We start from the raw sequence: 12,440 nt of genomic DNA on the forward strand, positions 1-12,440 counted from the left end.
TAACACTGCTAAACACAAAGCAAAACTCAGGTTGCCTTAAAGAAGAATCCAATTACCAGATTTCTTGGAAGATGTACCATTCCACCGGCACTTCAGACTGTACCAAAACATCTTCTCTTCACCTCTAAGCGCCTTGTTTCATGCTTGCATATTAAACAAACTAAATCATATTTTTACAGCTTTCTACAGGATAAAACTGAGAACTCTCATTAACCTCTCAGGGAGATCTGAACCTTCACTTCAAATCAACTACCTTCCGCCCTGTTTTGTTTTTGATTATTTTTCACTGGATTAATTAGTAATTAAATGAAGAGTGTGCTCTTCCTGACTCTCACTTCCTCGCTGTAATGCAATAACTGTCTCAGTCTGTGCAATGCTGGATCGCCTGCTTTGAGAGATTGGTGTATTATATCAAAAGCAAGCAAGAGAAGATGAAAAGCAACAAGAGGAGATAAGAAAACACAGGACTTGTCTGATAAATTAAAGGTCATATTTTGTTATCAGGAGTTTTTAACAGATCCTTTGTACTGCCTGTGCAGTATTTAAAGGAGCTAATATTGTATGACTGCTGCTAAAATAGGCAGGAAAATTGATAGAAATCATTAAAGAGGAAAATTAAAGTATATAAAAAAATGAATTGTTATAAGTAGAGTGCCATGCCCCACATCACTCCAAGAGTGACATTCTGCAGTTCTCCAAGGTAAAAGGACTCTGAACTGTTTCTAAATCATAATGTCACACAGCATTTAAGGGTATTTTTCCTATAGAAATTTAACCAGAAGATGACTGTAAGCACTTTCTTATTCAGTAGGTTTTCAACAGCTGGAAAATGGAGAATATTTCCACCCTACTGTATCCAAAATTAGCTAAGTCTGTGCTAGCAGCTACTGAACGTGTTCTTCTGACTTTTGCCCAGGTAGCAATCTGGATGATCTTCATTTCATATTAGCAAAGAGCTGCAATATAGAATGTCTCTTGACAGAAATAATACTCACATTATATACATGATCAATGGCAAATAGAAAACACTGTGCTCAGCTCTTATTTTAGATTTCTATTGGTCTGTAACCCCATGGGTATCCAGTATTCAGGTAGAAGCCATTAATAAGAAAGGTCTTATTAACTATGTGCAAGCCTCCTAATTGAGTTTAATCACACTGCAAGTTCTGAGGACGGAATAGGACAAACTGTCAAAAGGTCATTACTCATATCATTGCATTTTATTGTAGTTAGTGAAAGGCTTTGGGGAATACTGTATATTTTTTCCATATATTATTACTGGACCATTTGCAACATGAAAAGTTATCTGAAACAATTTAAAAAATATATCTTCTGGGGTTAAATTCTGCTCTTGGTTATTTGATTTATAAGACAAAATAGAGCTTGGCCTTCTGCTGTGATCACCAAAGCTACAGCAATTCAACTGCCCTAGAAGACTGGAGGCAATGCAGGGTGCAACGAGAATAATTTCATGCTCGTTACATGACCAGAAAGATAAAAAAGGTAAGGAATCCAAGGCAATCAGCATCAACCCTCATCAACAGCACACAAACTAAGACGACTGCAACTGCAAATATTAAAAACATTGATTTCACGTTCTTTCAGAAAGCATGAAAATGCTGGATTTAACCACCACTGTGCCCCAAAGCCCTGGACCACACAGGTGCTTTGTCACACTTGCTACATCTGCCAAGGTTGCACCAGCTCCTTCTCCTAGGGATGTGGATGAGTACACACAAGCCAATGGAAACAACAAAAGTGAGGTCATTATTTGTACAAGCCTTTGCCAAGCAGAAGAAACCAAATGCACTCATACAGATAGAAAATGGCATTTCAGAGATAAAAATCTGTTCTGTGTCAGCAGTGCAGCAAAAAAAGTAGCCTTTGGCCAAAGTGAGCTGCAGACTTTCAGTTCGGTCTGAAAGTGGCATTTCAATTTGTGTATTTATGCCTTGCAGACATTTTACTATAAAAGAACAATCTATTTCAAATGAAAAGGTTTAAACTTGTACATATAGGGGGTTTTTAACGCTTTTGGCAAGACATAGAAACAGAAACTGTAAATAATAGAAACAGATGCTCACTGAGATAAAAGCAGAGGAGTGCTTTAGGACTGCAGAACTATAATGAGCAGTCCACCACGCAACAGCATGCTGGCCGTGGGTAGACTCCCAGCAGTGATTTAGTTTTATCTGTTAAAGGGTGAAATAATCTGATTCCCTAATTATACATTTTTTTTTAAAAAAGGTTCACTAATATTTTCCATTTAAATTAATTTGTAATATGTAGCATGTCACTAGAACTTTTAATGAAATACAGCTCATTTTTTAAAATCTGCAAAGTGTTTCCAATTAGCTAAGTATTTTCCCCTTGTGATTATGTTTCAGCTCAGGTTTTTGTCTAGTATAACTCTGACTGAGAATTTTTGTGAAACACTGCTATTTTGTTTTGAGATTCTGATTTTGAAGAATATTGAAACATGCGCTGCTTAAATGGTCTGGATTTCTATGCCCAAAACATCTATATTTTCCTTCTGTAATGACTTTAAGAAGTTTTCAAGGGAGGCAAAAGATGGTTAACACAACACATTTATCACTTTCCTGAATCCTGTGCTTTCTGCCTTCTTGTATTCCCCATGTAAAAACGGGAGAAACACCCACTGCTGAATGAAGCCCCTGTGAGGGGGGGACCGGTGTGAGAAAGGCTGTTGGATGGAAAGGCCAGCTCAGTGCCCCCTGTTCTGCAAAAGCCCTTAAAGACACACTGAACATCAGCCACAGAAGCAATTCTCCGGTGCCTTGCTAAATCATGGCCTGAAAGGGCCTTTGAAGCTATGGACCTCTTGGATGTTTTCAGCTGATGGCTGCTGCCGAGGTAGCCTTGGGCAACTAGAAGAGAAAGCCACCCACTGCTGCCAGCTCTAGCACATATGGATGCAACGTGCACCAGCTAAAGCAAGATACCCCAGTCCCTTAAGCTCTTGCCCAGAACACTTTCATATGAGGAGGATCCACAAAGTCAACAAGACCACATTTTAGACTTGACTTCTACTTTGAAACACTTACGAAATGTTAAATGGGGAAAAGAACAACTTTTGAAAGAAAATAGCTCTGCTAGCACAATTTACACATCCACTTTTTCTCAGGAAACCACTTGACCTTTTAAAAACACACTGAAACCTACTATGTTGAGGAAATTTGATTACCATCTTTCCAGCTTTACAAATTCTAGTACCTTCTCTAACATGAAGCACTAATGCATTATTAAATCTAATGCAAGACGCTATTGAAATTATTCTTATTTTTAAATGATGGTACAGAGAATGATGAAGTATTAAATAAACGTCTAATTCTAAGCAGATAATACACGAACAGCTAAAACGTGTGGATATCTTACGAATAAAATATTAATGCATTCTGGTTTAATAAACAATATTTCAAGATAAAATTCAGGACTCTAAGAAGGAAGGACGACATCATTCCATCAATCCACTGTCCACCTGCACCCATGGAAGTGCTGCCATGGAATCGACGGATCAGATGGGAAAAGGAAACCACCTACTGCCCTTGACTTTATTAATAAAGTGCACAGATTTGCCACTGCTTCTAAAGTAAAACATTAGAATTTCTAAACAAACTTTCACGGTTAAGGCTGAAGTAAATCCAATTAAGATTAAAATACGTCTAACTGCTCAGCTGGATTGTTACCATCAATAAACCACAAGGCTAAAACCACATTTCTGACAAAGGCTGGAGTAACATCCCGTTTTGTTTTCTTAACAGAACATCCACGGTGCTCAAGCCAACAGAGTGATGGCAGATAAGGAAAAAGTACAGACAGCAGATTATTTCTGACAGCTCTTGCAACCTGGCTGATCTCTCCAGCTCAGCTGGACAAGCTGTTCGCAGGCTTACTCCATAGAACGCTCTGTAGCTAAAGTCAGCTGCTGGGAAAAACACATGTAACAAACTGTGAGATATCAGATAGAATGGCTAAGCAAGCGAGTAACGATCATTTTCCTAGCTACCAGGCCTCATAGATGTATAAATATACAGAGCTGAGAAGATAAATGATACATTAGGATTGGGGTAATATTTTCATGATTCTCTTTCTGCTCTTTTGCAAGCAAATTCTCGGTTCAATGCAATAGGACTGCCACGTCTAAGGCATTATATAGCTGGTGTTTGGCACAGTAATGTTTCTGGATATAGAAATTATACCTGGAAAAATGTGGGGTTTTTTTCTGGTCCAACTTGGGTTGATTCCTGGGAAGGTATAGCTATATTCACATAACAAACACAACACTACTATAGTGTTATTCTTATATTTGATAAAATATTCCTAATACAGACAGAGACCTGATCTGCAGGTCACTGGATAGGACTATTGACCCACTTGATCCTGTATTCAGCAATAAAACTATTCTTCGGTCAATTCATAACCTGTAACAGGCTCAGACAGGTCTTCCAAGAAAGTATCTTCTAATCTAAATCTCTCAGCAGTGAATTCTAAGGCTCGCTATTTAAATCATCAATTCCTGCCCGAATGTCTTCATTCTGGTTACTGCTTTCTAGGAACAGCTGAAGAGCGCTGTAAGCATCTATTGTTTTCTCCCCCTGAAAGCACTTATACTGTAATCAAGTCATCACAGTTTTCTTTCTGACACTATAAATCCGTTGCACTGCTTTTGGGCTCTTTGTTACCCATGCACCAATTCTTTTGCCACCAAACCACAGACCTCAGACACAGACTTTGGTACCTGTTCCGGAGCTGGTTTCAACGTGCTGTAAAGGATGGTAAAATCCTCCCCACTTCTTATGTTTTAGCCTTTTGTGCCCACAAAGCAATTTCCATGAAGTCCTTTGTTACAGCATCATACAACGTTTCATACGGAGCAAGCTGGAAGATGAGGCCCCCGCAAGTGACTTGTCCAAATTATACATTTCCAGGACATCGTCTACGTTGCCATAATGTTCACTCCTTTCTCTTAGCCCCACACCTTGGCATTTAGTGCTGCTGCAGTGTTTTCTACAACTTTCTTAAAATTATCCTGGCTTCCCAAGTGATCATGTTCACACACCACGTGTGCTCTACCCTCATTATTATTTACCGCTTTTTTAGGTCTTTCTAACAATCATACATCATTAGCAATGACTTGATGCAGACTTCTGGGCCACTTATAAAAGCGTTGGGTATTTCCAAGCCCGGTACAAAACCCACTGGCCCTGGTTCCAGTCAATGAATGCTCCTCAGTGATAACCGTTTGTTGTATGCAATATTGAGCCTATTAGGTCAAGCTGACTAATGAAAAATTAACTATATTGACTGCTCGTAATTCCATGAGGTGTCCCCAGCAGCTCTGGGACTGACAATGAGATGGGTGGCCATGGTGTGCAGGCTCCCAAAGTCACTGCAACACCAAGTGCTGCAGTGCTGCACCTCTCTGGGTGGTAATTTTGCTCCTGAAGGATGGTTTATACACACGGGATACCTATGAGCACCAGAGGAGTTAAAAAGGGGAGGAGGAACCCTGAAACTGAGCCTGAAACTCTTCCGTGTTCAAACCCTTCAGGTGTACCTTATCCTGCCACAGCTTTTTGGAATCAATGGTGCAACCATAGCACTGTCTCCGGTCCCAGTTTGCATTTTAGTTCAGACAAAAACACAGAATAATTTGCGTGAGAGGGAGAACTACAGGACTAGGACCCTAAAGCCAGATGCTCAAGAATTCTTTGGCAGAAAATTCCTGTGAGGCAATTGATGAGAGCGTATTTTCAAGACTTAGCCCTATGCCCAGACACAGTTAAACTTCTTAGTACGGCTTGTTCTTTTGAAAAGAGCATATTTCTTCTTCTCTCTTTTGTACAACTGTAATTTTAGAATTTTAAACCAGTAGTCTATTAGTGCCTGTCAGTTCTGCAAAGCAGGAAAATCAAAACTATCTCGGTATATACTTATCTCTGCCCATACTGTGTTTCATTCAGGCTTTTAATGTCCACTAAACTTGATGCTGTACCAGAAAGGCCATTTAACTCTTTAGAAAGACTCCACTGAGGCAAATAAACCATACACATCTCAATTAAACCAATTTGTAAAATTGTAATTTCCCTGCCTTTAATTCAGTTTAACTTCTGCCTGTAACAGGTTGAAATCAGGATGTTGTTCACAACGTTTTGTGTTTCTGATACAGTGATGGGTGTTCAATTTCTGCTTTAAATTTATTTGAAACTGTGTATACTACAGAATCTCACTCTTGTGAAGCTCATAAGGGTTCTAGGTCATATAAATCATACGAGCTTTTCAGTCTTTGTCAGATGGGTAGGATAGACTGCAAAAAAGACTCTCTGGTTTAGCTGCACCTTGCTAGGGCCAAGGTAGCTCTTCCAACACTCTTGGAACACTCAGAACTTATCTTAAAAGCACAATACAATACGACAGTCCTGTAGAACTGATTACAACCAAGCTGCCATCAATCTTAAACCCAAGTTATTAAAGAACCAGTTATTCTGACAGCATGGATGCCGTAGTTTCAAGATGTTTTCTTTTTTTAACCAAGAGGGCTTAAGACTGCAAAAAGCCAGCCACACTGCGGGATGGAGAGATGGGTGTACAGCGTCTCCCCCGTGTTCACATGGTACAAAGAGAAGACAGAGTCTAAAGCATGTACATACTCATACGTTCAAGACAGCAATGATTTGTGTCCTCCTGGATACCTGGTTAACATGGTTCAGTCTCTTGAAAATATATCCAGGACGGAGCAGGTTGCCATTGTCCCTGCTGCAGTATGAATTATAGCGACTGCCTCTGAATTAGTTAGTTTAATGGAAGTTCTTGTCCTGAAGACATAAAGTACTATTCCGCTGTCACACCTCACAACACCAGTAAAATGCATCTGGGGACACATACACAAATGTGCCCCAAATAAAAAAAAAACACCTCATCTTCCAAGAGCACCTAAACCACAATAGCGCTGCAGAGAAATTAATTTTGTTTTCCATATGATAGATTGTCTGGTTGGAAGGCTCAACACGGCATTGATTTGTTCTGTCCCGAGAAAGGCTCCCACATTCAGCCTGACTGCAGGGCTGCCCCAGAAGCTAATGGAAACAAACTGCATTGCAGAAAGCAGACACGGCAGAAGCGTGCCGTCCTACCCTGCTCGTGCTATCGTACTCTTCTCATGCTGCTGCACTCTTCTCTTGCACGCCCCATCAGCCACCAGGAGCGTTAGTACCAGTCTTAGGGCAAACGTGTACGCCCATCAAGGAAGGCACCTGAACAGTCACAACCGCACCTACTGGAGAGTTACACACAAGTAATTGTGCTGAATCGGCAGATATTGGCTTGGCTTAATGAGCAACCTGTGACGATGTCCTGTGTGATCTGGCATGAGACAGCCATGAACCCACCAGAGGGCAGGCTGAGAGGAAGGGGACGTAAAGGAATCTGACCTTCAAAACTGCATTGACAGCATGGTCCTGCCACTGGGAAAGAGAAGGGTGACGACAACTTCTTTTAAGTTCTTTTAAGACATCGGTTCTCTCACAGATATCAGCATTGTATTGCTAAGGAAGCTACTAGGCGGTTAAAATCCCCTGGCAAGGAATTAGATTGAATCATTTTCTTTTCCACCAGTACCACGTTAACCTAATGTTTCAACTTACCACGCTGGGTAAGCTGTGATACTGCAGGTTACGTGGAAAACATACACCAAACCAAACAAGCGTGCAAGAGCACCCTGTGTACCGGCAGCCTCGCCTTTGGCGACCTGACTTCTACTGGGGCTGTGCGCAGCAGCTGGCTTTCCTGAAGAGGTGAACTGGGCCAGCTGTGACCCAGCTGCCACGTCCCATTCTGAGCTCTGTTTTCTCTCCCACCTTCTTCCTCTAACTGGAACCCCCACAGCTTGCGGTCCTGCTCAGCAATTCCATTTCCATAGCACTGTCCCTAACGATGGTAAGCAAGTACAGGCACCATCCTTTGCCACTGGGCACAAAAAAAGAGCAGAGACCTGTTTCCTTCAGTATTTTAGAACCCCTTTTTCTGAATCACTGCTCATTTGACATTTTCGTTCTCCTTCTAAACTAGGTGCATTGTGCCACCTTGCCATATTTAACTGAAAGGTGTTATACCTTCTGTGATCAAGTAATGACAACTGTGCCACACGTTTTATCAAGATCTGAATTTAATTACAGGATCTATCAAGTCTAAGAAGAGATGAGCCTTTGTATTTCACCAGCATATCCAAGATGATAAATAAAGGAAAAAAGAAAATCTGTCTGCAGACTTAGAGAAGCATTATTATATAGCATTATCTGACAGAAAAACCTGATAAGCTGTCAAATTAAAAAGCTGATTTGGGAAACTTTGCTGAAACCACTTTTTGAAAAGAGACTTACTGTAGTGTCATGTTTGGGTATCACCTAGACTCTTTATTTAAAGACGACAGCAGGATAGAACAATTTCATAATCTCTCAAAGGGCAGCAGTGCTTTTTTTTTTTTTAAAAAAAATTTTTCATTGACTTTGGATAAGCTGTAACACAGGCTCACCCAATGTGAAAATAAATCACCATTCTTGTTAACATCAATCTTTCACATGAACAATAAAATTATACTGAAACTGAGATCTAGATACAGGCTGAAAAATACCTTTAATCATAACCAGAGAGCAGTCAGAGCTGCATGAATCAGAAAAAGATGCAAGAAATCAGTGGTGTAATTACATGTTGGCAAAGGTAAGGCAGCATGCTGGCCTAGTTACATCCATCACTTAACTGTTGGTTTGTGGCTCGGTAACTAAGATAAATTTTTCATCTGTTTTGATTCCTGCTAAATTACTTTTGTGCCTCTTACTACCCTTTGGAGAGCTTGCTGAAGTGAATTTCACAGATTTCATGGTCTTATTTTGAATTCTTTATGCCATTATTTTACGTACTGCTATAATGCCTTCTTCTACCCATACTATAACTGAACATAATTGTCTGAATAAAAGTAGATATCAGCTCCTATAATACTCACTGAAGATTTTGTCCAGGTAAAATAAACAAAAAACAATGCTATTTTAGCTTTGATTTGAATAAATAATGAAAACAGCATAGAAAAGTTAATTGTAGGAAACATTTTTTTGATTGAGTGATCACGAGTTGACTCAAATTAATACAAGGACAACTAAAAATAAGTCTGTAGATCAGATCCTTGATTTCAAAAGCACAAAATTTGATAAACTGAAGGAAACCAGATTGTGTAATCAGTCTGAGGGGCTGGGCTCAGCCAGGAAGGAAGGACACTTGGAAGTTCTTTAAGGTAAAATGTTAAATATCTATTTCTATATGTATATATTTGGACTTGTACCTGCAAGATTAAAAATATACAAGGGGAGGCCTGCTAGGCTGAAGAACTACATTGTCATAGACTATATCATAGGAGATTGAAAACCCAGACTTGCTCAGCAAAGAAAACAGTGACTTTCAGAATTAGAAATAAATATAAAAGTAAAGTTGCCAAGACCAAAGCTCAAAGAATCTTTCAAAGAAAATAAATTTAAAAACCAGAGATTCTTAAGTGCTATAAACAAAAAGAGATTATGGAAAGAGGGGGAGTCACTTTGATGATGTGACTTCCACTTCCAGGGGAGCAGATTGGATTGACTAACAGGAATGTGCCTATGAAAATAGGTCTCCACAGCTCAGAAGTAAGCAACGTACATTTTTTTAATGAACCTGCAGTGTCAGAAGGTGAGGAAGATGATCTCTGCCTCAGAACTTAAAAGTAACAAGCTAGGAGTTTTAAAATACAGCTGTTAAACGGGGCATGCTACTTCCTGTATTAGAGAACAGAAAATACAATGATTTTACACCAGGAGAAAAAAGCCATCCAGTCAAACTAGTTAGGCTGACCTTAGCTGTACAGGGTGCTTTATAACAAATTCAAAAGGAAAGCATTAAAGACATGGAAGCGATTGGAAAATGAGATAAAATGCAAAACTTCACCAAATCATGTTATACTAATCTAATAGCTGTATTTGATAAGTTAACTGATTTTCTAGATGAGGGAAATGGAGTATATCTAATTTATCTGGATTTCAGTAAAGCATTTGATATGATGCCATATAGCAAATCATTGATTAACTGTGGAAAACATAGAGGAGTATAAAAATCGTGCTGTAAAGAGCAGAATAATAAAAGACAAGGGGCAGCTTTGAACGTGGAATTTTTCCTTTCCTCCTTCCTCTCTCTCGTGTAGAGACCACAGTCCCTGATACCCTGCTTCTGTATCTACTGACAGCTGCTGAATGCAAGGGCTGCTTGTATAAGATCACACTCAAGGTGCCCACCTTCCCAGGATGCAAGCTCCTTCCATGAACTAGCTGGTGCACTGGAATTGTCTTCTCCCTAGTACTTCCACTTCATCAAGACCTCTTCTTCAGCTTCTTGGTGAATCACACACGCAGATGGTAACCAGTCATTACTGGTTACGTTCAGACCGGCCAGTGTGTCAGCTATACCATATTCTGGCCCTCGTCGCTCCCCACTGTATTACCTCTATTTCAAATTAAAAATCCTTAAGAGACAGTAGGTCAGTCACACGTTATCAAAGCTCTCCAAGTATTTTGGAGAGCTGATGCCATCTAGTTGAATGGCTGGAAGATCTACATGTGCTTAAGTCAAGCAGAGATGATAAACTAAGTGCTAAGTTCTACCTAAACAAGACGAGCACCGTGGTGAATTCTGAAACTGCGTTGGACTGTGCCACAGGAGCTGTCACCGAGGCCGCCGCAGGTATGTAAGGAAAACCAGTGGGTTTCCCACAGGAAAACTACCAGGGTGGAACTCCTAGGAAAGTACCTGAGATGAGTTCAGGACCAATCTTCGGTTTTTTCTTCACTGATCTTAGCATAAAATGTTGTCGCCGCAATGAAATCTGCAGGTGATACCAAACTGGATGCACTGGGGGGCTGCAGGTATCAGTCAATAGGAACTGAGTCCTGCTGAGTTAACAGAAGGGACACTGAAGCTCATACCACAAAGTGCAGCTCACACACTTAACATATAGGACCCGTCACACCTTTTTTTTGCAGTAACTGGGATGTTACGAGGGAGAAATTATGATTAAAGATGTTTAATGAGTATACTAGTCAGCTGCAGCATGATACCGAGCCATCTGGTTCTGAGGTATGAAAAGGGAATATAAGATCTTAGAATGCACCAGTGGCGCTGACTTTCAGCATCAACATTCATGTCTTTACGCGAGGTCCTGGTGTTCTCACGGCTGCCCATTTCCAGCCACACATGCTTTTGAAAAATGAAATCGAATTTAAAAAAGCATCAAAAGAAATGATATTGTGACAAGCAGAGAAATGAGAAAACTGTTCTATGAAAAGACACACAAGAACAAAGTGGAATGAAGTGGGAAGCGTTTGGACTGGAAAGTGAAAAGAAAATTCCTAAGGACAGGGGTTTTCTCCTAAGTTACTCTATAAGAGAAGCAATTTCTGCAAAGAAGCAGGCGTGACCCAGGACATTTCTCTTTCTCATTCCTTAAGCTCTTCTATCACTGACACAACCTTTAAATGCACATGGGGGAAAAGGAAATGGGGGAAAAAAACCAAATAAAACCCAAACAAATCACTAGTCTTTTAGAAGGAAAGTGGGCCATTGATTTAAAAACTGTTTCATTTGTATTTTCTTTAGCATTCTAAACCTTCTCAGAACTTGGTTTTTGACTGTAAATGAAAATAATTCAAGAGTTGTCTACAGCATTAAACCTTTGTCTTGAGCCAGTGCAATTAATTCAAAATATTTTCTATAAAAGTTCAGAAAAGAAGTATAAAAGATCTCACCTGTGTGCCTGCCTTCGTATATTAGCTTTTCTCTTACTGTTAGGATGGCTATCCAACAGAGCGAGTTGATTATTTAAACTTTGGGACAAAAATGAAAAATATTTTGATCAATTAGAATGTTGTTTAAGCTAGTGAAGATTTTATAAAATCTCTCACTCTAGAAAAAAATGCAAATTAACTGCATAAAAGACATTTTTTTTTTTATTTTTAAATGTTAGAAATGTAAAAATTTTAGGGGTTTAAATGTGTGTTAAAATATTTTTCTGTTGTTTTTTAAATAACTTTCATTTTTTTATTTTGTTTTTCATTCCTTGCCAAGGGAAGAATTTATTGGTTTTTAGATTCTTCATTCACTAATCTTTGTATTCTCTAGCAATCTTGACATCATCTTTAGTACAGCCAATATGTATGGTTTTATAACTACTTTTTTTTTCATATCAATGTTAATGAATATATTACTTATGGTTTAAACGATCATACTTCCATTGAAAAATCAATGGATTTATGCTGTTGATTTTCATTAGGTGGGAATTTGTGCCTCTGTTCTTAATCCAGCACCTGATCCATGAAAAAAAACTTTAATTTTACCACCAGGGTTGT

At 39.3% G+C, this 12,440-nt stretch overlaps 1 protein-coding gene across 26 annotated transcripts in view; it reads right to left on the reverse strand.

The window, feature by feature from the left end:
* The window catches only part of NRXN1 (neurexin 1), a 725,766-nt gene that overhangs the window by 107,677 nt on the left and 605,649 nt on the right, over positions 1 to 12,440 (reverse strand). The gene's annotated exons all lie outside the window — the stretch shown is intronic.

The sequence above is a fragment of the Falco naumanni genome, chromosome 12 (assembly GCF_017639655.2).
Source record: "Falco naumanni isolate bFalNau1 chromosome 12, bFalNau1.pat, whole genome shotgun sequence".
Taxonomy (NCBI): Eukaryota; Metazoa; Chordata; class Aves; order Falconiformes; family Falconidae; genus Falco; species Falco naumanni.